Source organism: Osmia lignaria, unplaced genomic scaffold (assembly GCF_051020975.1).
Source record: "Osmia lignaria lignaria isolate PbOS001 unplaced genomic scaffold, iyOsmLign1 scaffold0013, whole genome shotgun sequence".
NCBI lineage: Eukaryota > Metazoa > Arthropoda > Insecta > Hymenoptera > Megachilidae > Osmia > Osmia lignaria.
In genome coordinates, this window is record NW_027478167.1 from 14,134,324 (window position 1) to 14,156,706 (window position 22,383).

At 41.6% G+C, this 22,383-nt stretch overlaps 2 long non-coding RNA genes across 20 annotated transcripts; one reads left to right on the forward strand and one right to left on the reverse strand.

The window, feature by feature from the left end:
• Nucleotides 1-4,514: 4,514 nt before the first annotated feature.
• On the reverse strand, nucleotides 4,515-8,162 carry LOC117610811 (uncharacterized). Of its 7 annotated transcripts, none has more exons than XR_013063949.1 (6): nucleotides 7,983-8,153; nucleotides 6,411-7,180; nucleotides 6,275-6,350; nucleotides 6,101-6,195; nucleotides 4,784-4,908; nucleotides 4,515-4,714 (listed from the first exon to the last, which is right to left on the reverse strand). It is a non-coding gene; the product is annotated as an uncharacterized LOC117610811 (long non-coding RNA). The 7 variants fall into 7 exon arrangements; XR_013063945.1 differs by having other exon boundaries at nucleotides 6,441-7,180; nucleotides 7,983-8,151; XR_013063950.1 differs by having other exon boundaries at nucleotides 6,101-6,213; nucleotides 6,275-7,180; nucleotides 7,983-8,155.
• A 6,652-nt stretch (nucleotides 8,163-14,814) lies between these two features.
• Nucleotides 14,815-20,070, forward strand: LOC143305231 (uncharacterized). 13 transcript variants are annotated; one of them, XR_013063953.1, is made up of 8 exons: nucleotides 14,815-15,673; nucleotides 15,853-15,932; nucleotides 15,998-16,070; nucleotides 16,145-16,202; nucleotides 16,520-16,659; nucleotides 18,021-18,115; nucleotides 18,921-19,011; nucleotides 19,145-20,070. It is a non-coding gene; the product is annotated as an uncharacterized LOC143305231 (long non-coding RNA). The 13 variants fall into 13 exon arrangements; XR_013063957.1 differs by having other exon boundaries at nucleotides 14,816-15,673; nucleotides 15,998-16,040; XR_013063963.1 differs by having other exon boundaries at nucleotides 14,818-15,673; nucleotides 15,998-16,040; nucleotides 16,495-16,659.
• Nucleotides 20,071-22,383: the final 2,313 nt, after the last annotated feature.

A 22,383-nucleotide genomic window follows, 5' to 3' on the forward strand; every position in this document is an offset into this window, starting at 1 on the left:
CACGGAAAGGTAATTATAAACGGACAAATAAGACCCCAGACGGATTAAAATCAAGAATAAATCAATTAATAAAACATTACCACGACTCACGGGAAAGGTAATTATAAAAGCAAACGGGCAACAAATAGAACCCCAGACGGATTAAAATCAAGAATAAATCAATTAATAAAACAATACCACGGCTATCATTTATTATTTATAAATATATAGATCATACGTTTGCAATAGTAAGATGAAGTAGTAAGAATAGTAAGATAGTAGGATGAAGTAAATGTTAAGTATAAACAATGATGAAGATAGAATGAAATGAAAGAAATGAAATCAACCCGAATAAGATCCGCAGATTGCAGGACGCATCATGTTACTGCCTATCGCGCCGCAGGAAACAAACTACGCAGAACAACGAAACAAAGAAACCGCCACAGAACGAAAGGCCGAATAAATAAACGAATGAAACATTCAACCTAAACAGAATCGAAATCAAATATAACCATCTCACAACGTCAGATAACGCATATAGTCAGGAAAGTCACGTAGGACCAATCATGTAACACCCAGTCAGTTAATAAATAAATGTAACCAAAGTAGAATCAAAGCAACCAAGGCAGCAGGTAACTAGCAGAAAGGAAATATAAAAGAAAAGAAGAGAAAAGAAACAAACAAGGTAATGATTATAATAACGCATAATAAATTTAAACAAGAGTAGCATAAGTTAATGACATGAATATTAATTCCTACAGGAACAGCACACCGTCATCAAAGAGCTATACTATTATCGAAGAGAAACGGCTTGAATAAATTGAATTAAAGAATACCAGAGAAGAATATCAAAATGTCAAAATGTCCAAAGAATGTCCAAGGATAGAGGTGACAAGAAATAAAATAAAATAAATGATGGTAGACAGTGATACGTGGCACAAATAAATTAAAATATAGAAAATATATATAGAATAATTGTATGCAAACAAACCATAATTATATTAATATTAATACCATTTACAGAACTTTGTACCATCGTGAGTCAAAATAAACTAAATCTTAACAGTTACCTTGATTCCATTTAATTCAGAATGAATGAACAATGACAGCATGAAATGAACGACTGAACAATGAAATAATCAATTAAAGATATTAAGAAGAATGAGGTAAATAATGAGGTAAATAATAAATAATAAGCATAAAGTAAAAGTGAAGGCCGTAACCAACCTAATGTAAATAATGTAATGTAATGCACTGTAATATAAGTAATGCAATATAATGCAAAACAGAATGCAATAATAAACTGAATAGAAAATACAAAATACAAGAAGTGAATTCAATAGATATAACCGTAAAGATTATTAACTACAATACTCTATTTCTTTACCAGAGTAGATTATAAGTTAGACTGTAACTGGTAAATGGTAGATGATAAATGGTCATGTCAATACAACTGCAAATAGAACTAATTAATGAATGACATATCAAAATAGAGTAGCTAAAGCAACAAATAAATGAATCAAATATAAAGTACGCAGTTCAATAAACACTATACCAGTGTATAAACTGAAATAAGACTAAATGAAATAAAGTAAAATAGAATAATAAATAAGTAAATAAATAAGAGTACTTGAATGATAAGATTATAATAAAGTTCACGCACAATCAAAGCATTTGGATGGACAAAACCACTTATCATTGTAGAGAAAGCAAAACTTAATTAAAATAAAGTAGTATAAATCATATCCATTAACTTTAATTGATCAGAATGAATGAGTGAATGAGTGAATGAATAATGAATAATGAATGAATGGATGGAACGATTAAGGAAATTAAAGATTAAGGAAAATAAAGAAGGTAAGAAGGCGTAAGTGAAAGCAAGAAAGCAGGAATGTGTCAGAACGAATAAACAATGAGAGAATGAAAAAATGAACGACTGAACAGTGAAATAATCAATTAAAGATGTTAAAGAAGAATGAGGTACATAATGAGGTAAATAATAAGGCATAAAATATGAAGTGAAGGCTGTAATCAACATAATGTAAATAATGTCATGTAATGCGATGTAATGTAATGTAAAACAAAATGAAATATACTAAAATAGAATACAAAATACAAGAAGTGAATTCAGTGAAATATAACCGTAAAGATTATTAGCTACAACACTCTATTTCCTCACCAAAGTAGATTATAAACTAAATTATAAATGGTAAATGGTAAATGATAAATGATTATGTCAATGCAAATGCAAATAGAGCTGGTTATTGAATGACGTATCAAAATAAAGTAACTAAAGTGACCAAGAAATCAAATCAAATCAAATGTAAACTGCGTAGTTCGATAAACACCATACCAGTGTATAGACTAACAATAAATAAATAAATAAGTAAATAAGTAAGTAAGGATACTTAAATGATAAGATTATAACAAACCCTGCACCATCAAAGCATTTGAATGGACAAAACCACTCATCATCATAGAAATAAAAACTAAAGTAAAATAAATCATATCATATCCATTAATTTAACTTTAATTGATCAGAATGAATGAATGAGTTAATGAATAATGACTGAATGAATGGGAAGATTAAGGAAATGCAAGATTTAGAAAAATAAAGAAGGTAAGGAAGGTAACGTGAGTGAAAGAAGGCGTGAATGAAAGCAAGAAAGCGTGAATGTAATACAATATTATAAGTAAGTAAGTAAAGGAAAGGAAAGTAAATGAGCACCCACCACGCAACAAATAAACTACACAAAACTATTTACACCAAAAGCACAAAAGCAATCCCTCATCGCACCACATCATTAAAACAAACACACTAAACCTGAAATAAACTAAAACAAAACAAAACTGGAACTGGAACAAGAGGAACAATTAAAAACACAACCCGGATTGTCCAATTTATTTATTTATTAATCAATTCAATTTATTTCAGCACATGTCACTGCTGCATCGTCCAAAATGAAATATGTAAGCCACGATATAAGAAAGAAATAAAGGAATAAATACGATGAATACTATGAATGAGATAATCGAATATCAAAATCGAAAGAACAAGAAAAGTAAACCACGTAACCACGTAACCAATAAACACGTTAAATACGTTGCACCACGGATATGAATCGATGAAAATGACAAATATAATAAAATAAAATAAATAAACCAAACAATAAGCCGAACAACCGGATGACAAGCGGACTACGTATTGAATCACAAAATAAAGGAAATAAATAAATGCAATACCCGTAATGACGCGAAAGACATTAAATAACATGAACCATGAGATATGAAATATGAATGTAGATGGTAAATAAAATAAATAAAATAGAATACGATGGGTAATGAAATAATAAGACGAGACAGCAATGTAAACCGCGTAAACCATTAACACTGTAACGTGAAACGTTATCACGTGAATATGTTTAGAGTGGTGTGGCGACACTGCCATGGGAATATTTATCGATAGTCTATTGTATCGATATGTCTTGAATGTTCTTCGAGGACCTTTGTATCGATGGTCATAAATTAAGAGCGAAATTCGAACATCGTCTATGCATACCCTTATATAAATAAACAAAGAGTAAATTGTAAACCCCTCGACGTGGGTGATAGAGCTGAAAGAAGGCCGGAAGTCCAGAGAATGGAATAGTTTCACTTGGAAAATTCCTAAAAACTAATTTATAATAGACCATAGCTAATTCGTTGTTTTCGACCAAGGCACGAACGGTCCTTAAGGGTTACGAAGTCTTTTTCGATATCCTGTCTTTTCATGCACTCTAAGAGGGTCGTAAATTTCCTCAAGAGTTGCTTTGGCAAGTACAAGGTCTTGTCGTTTCCTAATTTCTCTGGGTCCCACGCTTTCTCTTAGCACATGTGCGCTGCAACGTTCTAGCGTCTTGGCGGAGCGCCTCCACTTCCACGCGCTTGAGGGTGGACCACAGCCAGGAGAAGGGGCCCACACGAGACGGGGTGGACTCCTCCACCATTGGACGAGGGATGATCCTGAGGGAGGATCCAGGATCCACCAAGGAAGGGGCATCGACCGACAACGCGCGAAGATCTCCTCCGCCAAGCGCAGAATTGTCAGAATGATTTTGTCACTTGTTACGGACAAGTCGCTTTCGCACAGAAAGTTCTAAGCCTTGTTAACACAAAGTCAAAGTTCTGTTTTAAATTGAATTCAAAATATTAAAGTACTCAAAACAATAATAACAGTTTACTATTTTGTATATCCGCGCCTTGAGAGCGGAGCGCCTCTGCGCTCCACGGACTGTCACACCTGCACCTAAATCCCCGAATATCCCTATTTTCCGCGACGGACACGCAACATATTTGGTGACAGCGGTGGGATATTTTAAAAGGGAATAGTTCAAAGTGGGGACAAACATTTAAAGGGTGACAGTTTAAAAGGTGATAATTCTGTGAAAACCAATTTAAAACAGTGAAATAACTGAATAGTTAAGTAAAGTGATTGTGACAAACTTATGTACACTTAAATTACTTTATCAACTCGCGGGTGTGTATTAAACGGTCAATTAAACATTCTACAAACTATTTTATTGAACTGTTATATATTTAATAAGTGGACAAAGTTTAGTGCAACTTCTCCCTCTTGGGTTTTGGCACGGTTTCCCCAAGAGCGAAGGGTAAATACCGGAGACAGGTGATTTCGGCTGCCGTGCAAGCCATCCACCGAAATCACGCGCACCTCGTCCACGTCATCGTTGCATCATTCCTGGAGCATAAGAGAGGATAAAATAAAATCCCGGGACCTGATCGGACTGTTCACGGAGCTGAGGCCTACCTGATGCAGCTGATTGCGGACAAATTTTACTGGAGTACCTGCTGCTGAATTGGGGACCATTGAGCTGGAGTACCTGCTGTCGAATTTGAGGACCATCGAGCAGGAGACGGGACAGAGCCATACACCTGTGAAAGAAGCAACAAGTTAAACGAGAAACGTTAAGTGACTTCTTGCGGATTATAAATTTGTCGTGCAACAAAACTGTAAGTCTAGAATATTAGCAAATAGACTATAGAATATTAGTTGTAACCGTTAGTCCTAATTCGATAAGATGCCGCCGTTTTCAACGAAACTAGTAAGGGCCAGAAGGAGGAAGGGTCGCAAAAATAGTCTGCGTGGTGATAGCGTCATATTTGTGGAGGAAAGTTCAATAGAATCTCCTAGTAGAGGATCTTCTTCCTCAATTGGAAGATTTGAACCCCGATTACAAGAGTCATCTCTTGTACCTGCCCAGTCCACGATGCAGAGTTGGGGTGAGCCGGGCGGTGTATCTGTTCCTTCTAGTAGCACGGCAAATAACACGCTAATGATTCCACCTAGGCCATTACCTTCTAATGTTTTGAATTCCTCTTCAGATGCGAATGAACATCAGACAAATACCTTAAATTTAGAGTCATTACAACCTTCCAAGGACAGTATGACTAGGGACGCGGTCACGTCATCGCCTAAACTTTCAAAAACCTTTACGGGCACCCAATACGATGTAGTAAAAAGTTTTATTCCTCATTTTGATGGAAAGCCGTCCCAGGTAAACCATTTTATTGCCCAATGTAGGCTTGCCGACACCTTAGCAAAAACCGAGGACAAAACACTTTTGCTCGCTATAATTCGGAATCGAATGCAACACCGGGTTTACAGGGGTATAATGGGTGATGACGAACCGGAAACTGTGGAGGAATTGATAGCCCTGATTAAATCCACGTTCGCCCAAAGTTTTAATCTAAATGATACTCAAAATGAGTTGAAGACCGTACGCCGTCGTGAAAGCGAATCGATCGAGGAATACGGGTTCCGAGTAAACGATATTTTAGATCGCGGGGTACAGGGGGCGAAAGAAGATTTGCGTTCAGAGGAATTTGGGGGCATTAAAAAATTACTTATGACGAGCGCGGTGGCAGGATTTTTAGGGGGACTGGGAAACGATGTTGTCGCGAGTATTCTGTCTAACGATGATGTTAAAGATTTAAGAGCAGCGATTAAATTAGCGTCAAAAATTGAAACTCAGGTGAATTCATCGCGGAATTCACAGAACACCAACGTTTCTAATACGAATTCTAGAGTTCTAATCGCGGAAACGCGCGACCGCAAATGTGTTACCTGTGGAAAGGCCGGGCATATTTCTGCGGATTGTCAGGTGCGTCGGGATCGTCGCTTCATAAATTCGAATCGTGACCACCAGTTTCCTTCAATTTCTGAAAATCAAGGAAATCCTTTGAAATCGAGAAGGAATTGTTAGCAGTTTTGTTTGGAATGGAATATTTTCGACCCTACCTTTATGGTCGACAGTTTACATTGCTCACTGACCATAGACCCTTGGTATGGTTACACAATGTCAAGGATCCAACATCTAAAATCATGAGGTGGCGGATCAGGTTGAACGAATACGATTATACTGTGGTATATAAACCTGGAAAGGTCAACGCCAATGCCAACGCACTTTCACGGAACCCTGTAGACACCTGTATAAATTCAGATCCTCAACCACTTATCGTATGGTCTAGCATGGATTCCAATCCCGGTTCGCGGTGTCTGGAAAGGGTGCTTGCCTGCGCAGGTGGGACACCAGTTGCAGGCTCCGAACCGGCCGGGATGGACGAAATGCAGTTCGTCTATAATGAATCGCTAGTGGCCTCTGCATTCCTGGCGCGCGGGAAGGCAGCGGCTAAACAAAACGAGGTCACCAACAAGGAGCAAAGAACTTTGAATACGGAAGCTGTGTCATCAAAAAGTTTATTTAAATCTCGGAAGGGACCATTCCATGAGGGTGCCTGTGTGGTCCCGGTGCAGCTTGTGCCAGCGCAGGGGTGTGATCCCCGTGATTGTGTGATTTTGTCCTCGCCTCGAACAGTGGTTTCGGGTGAGAGTGTGAGAATGAGGTCGCAGCTAGTGGATGTGCTGGACCCACCGTGAAATCCACCCCAGACGTACATGCGGGTGCGGCTCGGTGAAATGTTTCCAACCAAACAGGCCATTTATTTGCCCAGCGTGCCATGATTCGTGCTATGTCGGGCAGACCAACGTGCATTTGCGCGCTCTACCTGTACAATGCCCAGCGCGCATGGGTACATGCTTGCATGGTTCTAGGGTTGATGTTGTGGAATGCCTTGGCAGAGAGACCAGGCAGCGTGGACAAGTTGGCTGGGATTCCCAAAGAGATTGTGACCTCGTTAACGGTTTCTGTAAAGAAAAAGATAAGGATTATAGATCTTAATAATGTCAAGAGCGGTGAAAATAGTAAAAGAACAATATTGATTAATAATTTGGATAATGCAATGAATAGACCTACGGTAGATCCTTCCCTTTTACCTGTTATACATCATGCAGAGGATAATCTTTTTATGAGACGCGATAATCTTATTCATTTTACGCCTCTTCTTTTATTTTATAAGTCATAAAGAAGCTCTCCTATAAACTTAGAAAAAGCAACCGAGTGAAATGTTTGAGATGATAATTTGCTGAAATGCAAGCTCGAATAGCCCCAGGGTTTCGAATGATTCCCCGCGCTTTATGTCTCTCTGTTTACAAACGGTGTATAAATGAAAGATCACTTCAGATGGGTCGTCGCTGTTTGACGCGCGATGCTGTTCCTTTTTTTTTGTCTGTCTGTGCGTTTAGCTTCGCTAAACAAGTTAAATGGTTAAAAGGCGTCGAAAAAGCGAATACACACGTGACAAGACAAATCTAACGAGTAAAGGAACGCTCCGCTCCAAGATAAAAATGGTTGTTTACAATCAATACAGCGTTCCGGTACCCCTGATCGTAATTTGAAACTGTGTAACAAAAGAGAGGAAAGCGAATGGTGAAGGAACTTCAAGCCTCCGTGGCGTGGCTAGAACTTGTGATAAAAGTATGTTTGCAGCAATTATGCATGCTCCCGTTAAAACAGCATTTCAATGTCTCGCATGGCTTTAAGTCCTAGGAGGCTTCAACATTTAGAATACATCCGGATAGATTCAATATTTCTGAAATATATTGTTACCTTGTGTGTTGGTAAAGTTGTAGTTCCACCGAAGTCGAGTAGTTGACCTTAAATTATCAGGGATATTCTTCATAGGGCACACCGTAGCTTCATAAATTATCTTAAGCACTATTGCACAAAAACAGATTGGGACGATTGGATACGTTTTTGCATTTTCTCTTATAATACCTCTGTACATGAGGGCACTGGGTTCACCCCTCATGAATTGGTTTTTGGTGTAAAGGCCAACATACTCTCTGAATTTTCCAAAGGGCAAGCGCCTCGAACTTTTGCACAGCATTTTGATGAGCTTTTTACTAAAATTACCACCACACAGACTATGGCTGCACGAAATCTGGAAAAAGCAAAACAGAAAAGCAAGGATTACTATGATCAGAGATTAAATCCATGTAAATTTAATGTAGGCGACATGGTGTATTTACTTAAAGAGCCTAGAAGTTCTAAATTTGATTGCGACTGGCTGGGTCCGTATAAAATAAGTCGAATGTTTGGAGACTTAACAGCGGAATTAGAATTAAAGGAAAATAAATATAAGATAGTACATACCAACAAATTAAAATTGGCGTGTATTCGGCTGGACGATTCTACCGAAGACTGAATTAAATATATGCGTATCGCTGAATGCCTTGTAAGCTTGTGCTTATGTTCTATTAATATTACGGTTTATGAATAATCCAGAGACTATTGACAATATATGGAGGAATTATTATTTGTTGTACGTTTACGTATACAGATTATGTGCGCGAAGCTACGAACTATTGAATGGACTATTGAAGATTGTACGATGAGTGACATTGAATGAACTACTAAATACAGACTTACTTTCACGTTATTAGGAAGTTATGTTATGAATGAAAAAGCTGTTTTTTTTTGTAAACACCTTTTTGTATAAGGGGGAAGGTGTAACGTGAAACGTTATCACGTGAATATGTTTAGAGTGGTGTGGCGACACTGCCATGGGAATATTTATCGATAGTCTATTGTATCGATATGTCTTGAATGTTCTTCGAGGACCTTTGTATCGATGGTCATAAATTAAGAGCGAAATTCGAACATCGTCTATGCATACCCTTATATAAATAAACAAAGAGTAAATTGTAAACCCCTCGACGTGGGTGATAGAGCTGAAAGAAGGCCGGAAGTCCAGAGAATGGAATAGTTTCACTTGGAAAATTCCTAAAAACTAATTTATAATAGACCATAGCTAATTCGTTGTTTTCGACCAAGGCACGAACGGTCCTTAAGGGTTACGAAGTCTTTTTCGATATCCTGTCTTTTCATGCACTCTAAGAGGGTCGTAAATTTCCTCAAGAGTTGCTTTGGCAAGTACAAGGTCTTGTCGTTTCCTAATTTCTCTGGGTCCCACGCTTTCTCTTAGCACATGTGCGCTGCAACGTTCTAGCGTCTTGGCGGAGCGCCTCCACTTCCACGCGCTTGAGGGTGGACCACAGCCAGGAGAAGGGGCCCACACGAGACGGGGTGGACTCCTCCACCATTGGACGAGGGATGATCCTGAGGGAGGATCCAGGATCCACCAAGGAAGGGGCATCGACCGACAACGCGCGAAGATCTCCTCCGCCAAGCGCAGAATTGTCAGAATGATTTTGTCACTCGTTACGGACAAGTCGTTTTCGCACAGAAAGTTCTAAGCCTTGTTAACACAAAGTCAAAGTTCTGTTTTAAATTGAATTCAAAATATTAAAGTACTCAAAACAATAATAACAGTTTACTATTTTGTATATCCGCGCCTTGAGAGCGGAGCGCCTCTGCGCTCCACGGACTGTCACACCTGCACCTAAATCCCCGAATATCCCTATTTTCCGCGACGGACACGCAACAACACAAAACAGCGATATTAACCACTGATATTAATATATATAGCACCAAATAGAACGACAAATACGATAAGACGATAAATAAATTGAACAATTAAATCACGCAAAGGGACGTAAATTGCGCAGGTTTATTAATCACACAATTATACCGTTGCGAATAAAATAAATAAAAGACAACAATGAGATGAAACGAAATTACGGTAATAAAATAAATAAAACAAATAATGAATATAACGCAAGTTGCATAAATTATCAAGGCACACTACCCCACTGTACCATAATAAATAAAATAATATAAAATAAATGAAACAAACGCAAAGTAGCACAAAATAATGTGAAATATAAATAAAAATATATAAGTATAAACGGCAAAGGAAAAGTAAAATAAAATATAGAACACTGTAGACAATGAAACAATGAAATAATGAAGCGAAATATGTAAAATAAAAATGAAATGAAGATAAATGAAGATAAATTATGTAAATTGATAAACGCGTTAAAATGACAATGGAAAAAAGTGGAAATAATAAAATACGACGAATAAATACGACGAATAAATATGCAACACCGGCTAATCGAATAATCGAATCGATTAATCGAATGTGTTAATAAATAATAAGTAATTAAATCATACAGCGGAATAACGCGCCAGTCAAACACATGCAACCAGACAGTAAAATAAAGTAAATTAATATTAATAATACAAATAACGATGAAATAACGATGAAATATCGAAAAATAATGAAAAATATCGATGCACTTTCACACAAATTACTTAATAAACCGACGCAATTAACGGAAAACATAATAAAATCAGAATAAAGGAATAAAAATAATACGTCACCAAACCGTTGACCTATATTTCCCATCGACTGTCCTCTTCTATCCAAGGCCCGGGCCGCGCGTGCAGGTTGACTATCCTTGTCCAACCACAGCAGCCATCTTGAAAACCTGTCAATCCTGTCTGATCTTGCATGCGTTGTCTTCATTAATTTAATCACAAAAAGTCACAAAAAAAACGCAGAATTTTAATGCGAAACGTTCCCGATTAATCAAATTTATCCGTAAATAATGTCTAATGTTCATAATTAATGCCACGAATACCGGGAACACACGTGGAAATGCCGCGTAACACGCACATCACATTTTCGTTATTTAACAATAAATTAACACATTATTTAATCACAAAACACAACAATAGCACCCCAAACACTTAATAAACACTATTTAACAAAAAACGCGAATAAATAAGCCGCTTTTCACCGCGTTGCGAAACTAACCGCGGAGCGACCACGAAACACGTCCGCTCTCCTCGACGCGTCGAGCGGGAATCTTTTTTTTTTTTTTTTTATACGTGGAGGAAATCTTCCTAAGACACCTCCCGCCCCCCTGGGGAGGGGCAGGAGGTAGTGTGGGATTTCTACCCACTAAAACCTCCACGGTGACCTGCACTGGGCTGCAGGGAGGGCCCCGGGACCTCTTACGAACACTCCGGGACCCCCCCACCCTTGGCGCGACTGCGCCCCATCTCGGGGGAGGGTCTAACCTTTCACCCTCCACCATACGTGCCAACTCCGCCGACGTCGGGGGTCACACCCGACGCCGGCTACTCCTCGGGCCGCGTGCCATGACGACCGGGGCCCCAGCCCCGGCCGCCTGCGGCCCGGCGGCCCCGCACCATGCTTGCGGGGCCGCCATATCCTTTGATGGAGAGAGGGCAAATCCCTCTCCCCGTCTCCTCCTCTTGTGGGGAAGGCTGGCGCCTCCCCCTAGTCCTCTTCGGGGGAGCCGATGCTCCCCCATCCTCTTCTATCGGTGGGGGCGGTGGGCCTGGTATGTAATAGCTTCACGGCCCACCGCCCCGTCCGCCTCATCTGCTGTTGGCGCCGTCGGGAGGCCTACCCCGACGGCGCGTCCTCCTGCGGGCGGGGTCAGCTCTCTCCCGACCCCGCTCCGCTTCCTCCTTAAGGGCGATGACCTCCTCACAGAATGAGGTCACCGCCCGCCACTGATCCTCGCCGGAAAGCATGGCTCTCACTACAGCCTCCGGCGAGAGATCAGGGCCCACCTCGCACTCCAGGGCGTGACGGGCCCGCGCAAACACTGGGCAATGCTGCAGTGTGTGCTGCGCGGAGTCCCGCCCCGCCCCGCAGTGGTGGCATATCGGCGTCGCCTCGCGACCTATCCGGCACAGGTAGTCACCGAAGCAGCCGTGCCCGGTGAGTACCTGCGTGGTCCGGTAGGTGACCCTTCCGAAGCCGCGGTCCCGCCATTCGTTGATAACCGGCAGGACCGCCCCGACCGCTCGCTGGCCGGCTGCGCCGCTCTGGATGAGCTCGCGGCGCCACCGGTCCAGGGCATTTTGCCGGGCCTGGTGCCTCCACTCCTGCTCGACCGTCGGCTCTGGCGGTGCCTCGCCCGTCTGGCGGTGGCCGCGCAAGCGCCAATACAACGTGGCGCCGGCCTCCGCCTCGTGCTTAAAAGGCACGACACCCGCCAGAGCCATCGCCGCCGCGTGGGAGACCGTGCGGTACCCCCTCACGACCCTGATGGCCATCGTCCTCTCTACCCGCCGCAGCACAGCTTGACTGCGACGGGACGCCATCAGGGCCTGGGCCCATATCGGCGACCCATAAAGGGCCATACTCCGCACGATCCCCGTGTAGAGGCGGCGAATCTTCTCGCTAGGCCCCCCGATGTTGGGCAATATCTGCCCGAGGGCGTTTGTTGCCCTTTCCAATCGGGGGGCCAGACGGTCGAAATGATCCTCGAAGCACCAGTGGCTGTCCAGGTGGAGGCCCAAGTACTTGAAGCCCTTGCCCACCTGGACTCTTGTGTCACCTACCCGGATCCAAGACTGGGGCGGTGGCGCGACCCCACGCCGAGGCGAGTAATGCCACATCGCCTCGGTTTTGTGGGGTGCTAACTGAAGCCCCAGCCTCCGGATGGTCGCTGCGACGGCAGCCACACCTATCTCCATAAGACGACTGGTCCTGCTCCAGTCCCGGTCGGTGGCAAAGATGTGGGTGTCGTCACAGTAACACCGCACACTTACCCCGTCCGGGACGGCGACCCACAGAGTCTTGTTGTACCCCAGGATCCACAGCGGCGGTCCCAAACGGGACCCCTGGGGTACACCCCTCTCGACGCCCCTCGTGTATATGCGTTCGTCCCGGCCCACATACATAATGTACCTATCCCATAGGTAGTGCCCTATGATCCTCGTCAGGTATGGGGGCGCTTCGTGATCGTTTAGCGCCCCCATTATCGTCCCGTGGGGCAGGGTGTTAAAGGCGTTCACTATGTCTAGTGAAACGCCCATCCCCACCCCGCCCCTGGACGTGGCCGAGTCGCAACAGGAGCGCAGCGAGTGAATTGCATCGATGGTGCTGCGCCCCTGTCTAAAGCCAAACTGCGACTCGGCCAGATCAGGGCCCACCAGGGATAGGTGCCGGGCGAGGCGGTCAGCTATCACCGCTTCGAACAGCTTCCCGACCTCGTCCAGCAAAACAATGGGCCGGTACGCAGAGGGGCTCTCTGCGGGCCGTCCTTCCTTCTTCAGCAGGACCAGTCGTCCCACCTTCCACTCCCTAGGGAATGTCCCCTCCTTCAGACAGGCGCTGAAGAGGCGCCTCAATCGCGGTCCAAGGACGCGCAGGGCCAATACCCAGGCTCGGCCGGGGATGCCGTCTGGGCCCGGAGCGGTGTTCCGGGCCGCCATACGTTTGATTGCCCCGGCCAGCTCCTCCTCCGTGACCCCCATTTCGTCGGTCCATTCGACTTGGACCGGCGCGGGGCAGGGGTGGTCGCCCTCGTCACGAGGGAATAACGTGTCCACCACCTGCCCCAGGAACTGGGGATCGAGGCTCTCCGTCACGGGCGGCGCCCTGGGCCTTAGTTTACTCATGGCCCATCTGTAAGGGCGCCCCCACGGATCCATCTCCAGAGAGCCGAGGAGCTCTTGCCACGCCCGGGATTTGGCCTCTCTGATGGCCTGCTGCAGGGTTACCACTAGCACCCTGTAGCACCCGTACAGCGTTTCCTCCCTCGCTGGGTCGCGGTTCCTTCTCCGACGGGCTCTTTGCCACTGGCGTCGGGCGACGTTACAGTTACGCCAGATGTCGGCGATTTCGCCCGACCACCAATAGGCGGCCCGTCTGGGGAGGCATTTGGCCCGGGGCATAGCAACATCGCATATTGCTTTCATCGTGCCCCGGAACCACTCCACTTCCTCCCCGATATCCGCGACCGGCCCCGAGCGGGAATCTAACCTAACCTAACCTAACCTAACCTAACCCTAACATAACCTAACCCTAACCTTTTTTTTTGTGGCGGGGAGGGGGAAAATGCTTTATGCACACCGGGCGGGGAGTGCAAGCCCGGTAGTGTGGGACTCCGTCCCGTTTACCCACTAAAAACCCCCTCCTCGTACTTACCATTTTTTTCAAGTGGCCGGGATAGACTGGTAAGGCCTTTTTAGGCAAAACTTCGGTCTAACCTTTTTTAGCCACCCTTAATCTATCTTTTGGTACTAACCTTATGATCGCCTCCATTAGTTGGGATCTGGGATATGGGGTAGATCTATGTATCAGTTAAGTCAGGGCTACTTTGCCCTTTTAGCCATTCTAATTTATATACATCCTTTGTTATTAATTAATGTATATAAACAATTTAATATCTGACACTAATATTGCTCGTAGTCTTAGATTTATTTAATTGTTGATAGTTTACATTTATTTGCTATTTCTACTCCTGTCCTTATCTCCTAGTTGGTATCTAATTTATTTCCTTAATTTGTTAATTTTAACCCGTTTCTATATTTAGAACCTCAATCACCAGTATTTAAGTAACTTCAAATTAGCATTACTATGCTTTTGCATTTATATAATATAGGTGGGCCATCTCAGTCGTGATATATCATTGCTTTATTATGATCCTAATTTTATCCTGTGGTTCACCATCTATGTTCCCTGTATACATTGCGTGATTCGGGTTTCCCTTCTAGTATACTACTCAGTGTATGGGCGCTGGTGTGCCGGGAAAGTAGGGTAGGCATGGCGCTCTGTGTACAGAGTAATCTATGACTAGATCGACATCATGGCGTCCAGGTAATATCTGTCGCCGTTTTATAAGTAAGACTTTATTAGTGTATACATGCATATAATGCCAAGTGTAAAACAATTTTACGTGTATTATATCTCTCGCAGTCCTATTTTGTATACTATTTTACCTCTCTTCTCGAAACTGTATAGCATTACGGCGATTACAGTGTATATTGTGTGACACCAGTATTATTTCCTGATTTATGATACTTTGATTATGTGTAATTTTCTTACGAAACTATCCCTTTGCCTCTAAATTACATCATTTGTTTATTTCTATACGCGTTCCTATAAACTTCCAATTTGTTTTCAGACGGGAATTTTCAGTGACAATTAACTATAGAACATAACCTTGTAGGATAACGGGCCCAGCCGACACCTGAAATTTTGTCATTACCATAATGCAGTATATCAGGTTACGTATCCCCTGCGTAGCATCCTTTCTCTAGTACCTGCGTTGCTGGGTCACTGGCCTGTCTTCGCATGGCACGTAGTAGGAAGTTGCCCTACTTTCCTTTTCAGTGTCACTGTAATTTAGTATTAATATGTTTCTCGCGGTCCATATTTTTATATATTCCTTTATGAAATTACTTTCATTGTCATTTCAGATTTCAGACTATTGGTCACCGAGCTTAAACCTGGTTTATACGCTTGAATTGTAATGCCCCTTTTCGCATACTCAATGTGCGTGCAGTTATTGTCTAGCCGAACTACATTTCTGTGTTTTATTTAGGGATTTTACCTCAATATCACGGTGAGTCAATGCGTTCAAAAGCTAAGATCTAGATATAGTCATATTTGTAAAATTTCCAGTATATCTATTCGTATTAAGTATATAAGTAAGATATAAGTAAAATAGAAGTTAGATACGCGATTATATGTTTAAAAGAATAAAACTTAGTCCTTTATATAAAATGTTCTTATGATTTACAGGTAGCTAAAATAAATAAATAAATAAATAGTTAAATAAATAAATAATAAATAAATACTTAAGTAGTAAAATAAATAGATGAGTAAGTAATTTATTCCAGTTACAAACGGTAACCATTTTTAATTAACTGGGCTTCACTTTAAGTAGATTTGCGTTAAACGATCGCCATAAACACAACGCCTAAATGATGGTAATATATACTTATGTAACCAAGCAACCAGTAAGTGCTTTTTATTGTTCTTTCGTTCGTTCATTCGCCTTTATTGACTTTTTTGACCTATTTTTACCTTTTAGGCCCATATTTGCAATTTTGAGTATGCTGTACTACTATGCGGTTTTTCCACCTGTACAAGTAGGTATTTTCTTCTTTTATTATTTGGATTACTACTCGGAAAACCTTTCGGGCCCAACAATTCGGTTCAATTTATATTTGCTAATTTGTTTCCTATTTTTAATTTAATTTAATTCTATTTCGTCACTTATAGTTGTATGATTTCTACCTCGCCCGTTGGTTCTGCCCGTGCGTTTCTTTTAATTTCACGCCTAATTTTCTCTCTATATGTTTTTTCCCATTTTTCTTTTTCACTGATGCAATTTATGCAAAATTCTCTAACGTAGTAATTGGTACTTTTCTTTTTTAATAGGTTTGCCATGTTTTCTGTTGCCCAGATCTCGGGCTGGATGTGACCTATGAGGCGCTCTCTCTCCGCACTCCACCTTGGGCACTGGAAAAGAGTATGCATCACATCGTCATTTGGATCGTCACAAAACCAGCAATTTGCCGTATTTTCTTTTCCGATTTTATGAAGGTATGAGCCAAAACATCCATGACCAGTCAGTGCCTGAACCGTGTGATAATCCAAAGGTGGTGGTCCATCCTGGTACCATTCTTTTAGGTTTGGAATAACCGTATAGGTCCATCTTCCCTTAGTCTGGCTTGACCATTCTTCCTGCCATTTTTGCATCGATTTCTTTTGCTCATTTTCCTTCATTTCCTTTTTTTCTTCCATAGTTGGCGTCTCCTCATTTGTGGTTGTATTCGTTTCCTCTTTTAATTTTCTGATTTTATTATATACATTTTCAGCTTCCTTGGCTGTGTAATCCCACGGGAGCTTTCCTGTTAAGATACACAGCACCTCCGTCGATACGGTTCTGTACGCTCTGCAGATTCTGCTAAGGGGTTGCCTTTGTGCGTCTCTTAGCATTTTAACATTTATTTTGTACTTCAGAGCTCGAGCCCATATCGGAGCCCCGTACATTACGACCGAGTTTACCACATTATAATATAGTAATCTAGCTTTGTATCCAGCCCCATTTATGTTTGGCATTAGAAAACTCAGATGTAGCGCGTATTTACTCGCTTTATCGGTGGCTGCTTTTATTTGTTCTTTAAATACTTGGTTACTCTCAAAAATAACTCCTAAGTATTTAGCTTTTTTGCGCGCCGGGATCTGGTTTTCGTCGATATAGACTTGAATTCCTTGTGGATGTTTTCTGCCAGTCAGCAAAAGTGACTCGGACTTGTGTGGTGCCAATTCCAAACCTTCACTCTTGTACCATTTTACCATATCCTTGATGGTTTCGTTCGCTATAAATTTCATCCTGTCAAGGTCATTATCGATCACGATTATGCCTATATCATCCGCAAAAGCCACCAGGTATACGTCTCTTCTAAGTTTAATCCTCAGCAGCCCATCGTATACCTGGTTCCACATAAAAGGGCCTATTATGGATCCTTGTGGAACTCCTCCAAAAACTTGAATTTTCTCTTTCCCATCGCCGTCTCCTATAACTAGCCAGCGATCACTTAGGTAGGATCTTATAAGTTTAATCAGATCCTGCGGAAATTTCCTCTTTTTCATCTCATTAATTACGCTGTTCCACCGTAGTGAGTTAAATGCGTTTTTCACGTCCAGCAGAATCAACAGGCAGTGTCTACCTTCTTTTTTGGCTTGGTCCCATAATTTAACTACCCTATCCATGGCATGAATTGTACTTAGTCCTTTCCTGAACCCGAATTGCTGTGGTGAAAGATTTTCTTTTCTAATTGCTTTTAATAGTCTAATCTTTATAATTTGCTCGAAAATTTTTGTTATGTTTGACGCGATGCATAGCGGTCTAAAATCCGATGGAATAAGCTCGGTGATTTTATCTTTTGTTTTATTTGCAGGTTTTCCTTTAGGGAGGAGAACTAACCTGGTCGTCTTCCATTCGACAGGCCAGTAGCCCAACCTCAGGCACGCATTTAACAGGTCCCTCCAGAAGGTAATCGCACCCAACCCTATTTTTTTGGCAACTGCTGCCGGGATCCCGTCTGGCCCCGGAGCTTTGTTTGTAGCTATTTTTTTACACGCGGCGACTACTTCTTCTTCCGTAATGTCGTCTTCGTTTTCGTTTCCGCTTTCAACATCTACCACCCCATCATTATTTTGTGTACTTACCCGTGTTTCAATTTCAGTTGTCACCCCGGGTTTCGTTTCCTGATTTATGGGTTTTAGGATAAACAACCCTTCAATAACCCTCTTAGTCTGGCAGTTGTCCAGTTTAATCGGTGGAACACTGGGCTTAATTTGTTTAATTATCATTTTGTAAGGCTTCCCCCACATATCATTGTCGATGGTCTTAATAAGTTTTTCTACGGTTTCTTTTTTTGAGTTTCTAATTTTCTTATTTAGTTCCTTCTTGGCTAATTTGAATTCTCTTTCCGCTAATTCTGATAGTTCTTTTTCTTTTTTTCTCCTTAACCTAGTAACCTTCCTGCGAAGTTTGTTAGTAGCTTTCCTTTGTTCAGCTATTTCCGGCGTCCACCAGTGCACCGGACATCTGCCAGGTCTAAGAGGATTTCTTTTAGTACAGTTGCTACCTATTTTTTGCATATCCTCGAGTACTTTTTTAATATCGTTTACCGTCTGATTTATACTGTACCTATTATTTTCTCTGTCCCCGTATTTCTCGAGGAACTTGTTTACATACTTATTTGAATCTATAGTACTTCTGTTCATTCTTTTATTACCCCTATTTTTCGTTTTCTTGTTCTTATTTCTAATACTTTTTGTTTTATCTATTTCAGGATTTTCTAGGTTAACCTCGTGCCACAAATAGAGATGGTCGGAACCAGTGAACTCATCAAGGACTTCACTGGTTGTAACCTTGTAACACAGGTTAGTACTTGTTATCAATAGATCGATTTTAGAACCGTTTCCCTTTATACATGTGTTCCCGCCCACTGTGTATATGGGCGACAGACTCTCGCTAAGTACATACTCTAATAATATTTTGCCTCTGGCGTTCCAGGTGTTACCACCCCAAACAGGAGACTTGCTATTGAAGTCGCCAGCCAGAAGGATACCGCTCCATTTATTGGATTTGATAACCTCGGATATTTCGTCTAGTCTCTCATCTACTGTTACAACATCTATGTTTGGCGAAATATACTCGCTAATTATCAGGAAATTATTGTAATTTATAGCCACCATGCCTACCCCTTGTCTAACTATGTTTATATTTTTCCCTTTCTGCACACCTTGATTGGTCACCCATATTGCAGCATCTCCCTTGCAGTCGTTAAACCAGTAGTTTTTATTTCTATTCTGCTCAGTTATTAATACTAAGTCTGGGTTTAATGTATTTACAGTTTTATCTAGTAAATCCTGAGCCAGTTTACATTTATTAAGGTTAATTTGAAGTAGTTTAAGACTGAATTTTGTTTATCTTAGGTGCCCCGCTTATTGCTTCCTTATATTGTTTACATCTGAGGGATCCTGCAATATGGTTTAGTTCAGCCCCTGTGATTCCCTTTTCTACGCAGAGTACACACCTTGCTCTTTCGGCTTTACAATCAGCCATTTTATGCGAATTTTCACCGCATCTTCTACATATGTCCGCGTCACCCTCGATCGTAGCACACCTCGTTGCTACGTGGCCAAACTTATGGCATTTAAAACATCTAGTTATACTGGGCAATTGTCTTACTTTACAATATACCCAGCCAATCTTAATTTTGTTTTCCCTAAGCAGGGATCCCAGTTCTCCGGGGCCTTCTATGATAGCCACTTGAGTGCCCATAAAGGAGCTCCTAATATTCTTACATTTGATATTTTCTCTATTTACTCCAGTGGTTTCCGATACGCTTTCGAGGATCTCATCTTTTACAGCACCTGGATCAATATCCAGGATTTCGAGAGTGATCTTTGGTACGAGTCTTCTTACCGTTGTCTCATCCCCCATAGCTTCTTTGACCTTCTTATGAAAATCTGTGCTATCGGTCTCTTTCTCGAATTCAATTAGGATGTCCCCTGTTCTGGTGTGTCTGATTCTTTTCACACCCTCTACATTTCTTCCCATTTTTTCCTTAAGCCTTCTCGTTGCTTCTGCGTATGTTTGCTCTTTGTTTACGCTGATTGTAATGGCCTCATTTCTCTTAATTACTGGCGCATTCCTTTTTCTGTAGTTATCTGTATTTGTTATTTTAGCGTTTTTATCTGTACTTGGTGTCTCAATCTTTTCATTTGGTTTTCTTCTTCTCTTTGGACCTACCATTTCCCATTCCGACTCCGAGGAGGCTTCTTCATTTTTTCTTCCTATAATTTGGATACTCCTAATCATCGGTTTCGCTCTGATCTCTTTATTAGTAGTGCGCGTCTTTTTTGATAGCGCCTCCATTTCTGGTGGTGTCACGTTTTTCCTCTTATTACGCATCTCCGTATATTCGTTACGTGCCTCTATGGTGTTCTGTCTGTTTTCCAATTTGTTAAGACTCTTTATTATTTGTGCAGTTTTATTTTCTTCTACCTTTTTGAGTTCTTCTTGTTGTATTCTTTCTTCCTTGTACGTATTGATCGCCTCCGTAATCAATCCTCGGGTTTTTATTAACTTTTCTCCCATTTCCGAGCTTATTTGTGTAACCATTGCACTACCCTCGGCAATTTTCTTCAAATAATTATTTACAAGGTCATTTGAACTCTTGACCATGCTAAGTATTTGGTCAATCGCCAAAAGGGCAGTGTTAAGGCCTCCTGTAATATTTTTTTCTACCTTTGCAGTTTCCTGCTCTTTTTGGGACTTTTTGTTTGTAGGTGTGTTAATTTCTATCTTTCTCTCATTTTTATTTATGAACACATTGTCGTCCTCGTCCCCGGTCAAGTCCACGTCAGCGGTAATCTCCCCGCTGTTCCTCGCCGGACTTCTGGACAGTGTCCTAGTTGGTCGGAAGGCAGATTTTACCTCGTAGACTTTGCTCACTTTTTTTGGTTTAATCTCGCCTTGTGGCTTGATAAAATCTGCTTCCTTTAGCTCGCCTCTAATTTTTATTTTATAGACATCTTCTTGTGTTTTTATATCTTTTAATCTACTCGTATCCTCATTCATAGCCGAAGTCGTCGTCGTAAGTTCCTGTCCTAGTTTCTTTTGTGTTTTTTGTGTTTTGTTGTTTGTTTTGATAAAGCTTTCCATTCGAGTCCCACGAGAGTGGTCAGAATTTACGTCCATTCAGGCAGAGCCGCCTTACCTGAACAAGCCTGTATACTCGGGGGGGACGGCAGGTACCCCCGAGGGACCGTTTGTGACTACACAATTTACGTCCCTGTAGCCACGAGCCCATCGGCACGGTGCCTCACACCTTAAGCTGGGACAAGACTGTAGGATTAGAACGGGTTTTGTGTAAGGATAAGGAAATACAGGAGGGCGGGATAGGACGTGTGGAAAAAGTTTAAGAGTCCAAGTCGCTTTTGCGGGCTTTGATGGTGCAATCTTTAGCTTCTAATTTCGCGCTTGTTTTTGCTTATATGGTGTTCGACATTTCCATCTCTAGTTTGTTTTCACTTTACATGCTTATACCCATCAGTATTTATCGCAGCTCCATTCACTTCGGGCGATTCAACATGGCGACAGTAGTACCCTACTAGCCGCGCGCGTGGTGCCTTTACTATCGTATAACTCTTCGTGTCTGTTTTTTCCATGTATGAGTGTCATTTTGTGCAATTTTTTTTCCATTTTCATATTTTGTTTGTATTACTATGCAAAATTTTTGCAGTTAAACGTTTTCTTAACAGTGTTTAACGCATACGTCGTATGTGCGTATGATTTCATTCATTATGCATTCCCCGTAGTGGCGCAGTATTCAACCTTGTTTGTGCCAAGTACTTCCGTGCGTGCATAATTCAGTTTTATTTGTACTCCTGCAATTTGCCTTTAAAATCAGTTTTTCTGACTGGATTTTTAATGGTTTGGATATTCTTCCTGTGAATTGTTTCAGTGACATGTGGTTTTATGTGTATTTTATCGTTTTCAATTATTTTATATTGCCAGAGATTTTACTTTTATATATTGACAGGTTTTGTAACCTATTTCAGGCACAAAAACCTTGTACACTTAGATTTAGACGTTTTTGGCTTTCCTAGTTGACAGATTTAGCCAGGATATCCTTTATAGTTTGCATTATCTGTCTATGTCTAGTGTAGAAGCCCTATTTTTAGTGTTTATTTGTTTCTATTTTGATTTTAATGTATTTTAAAGACCGGCTGTATTGTTTGCCT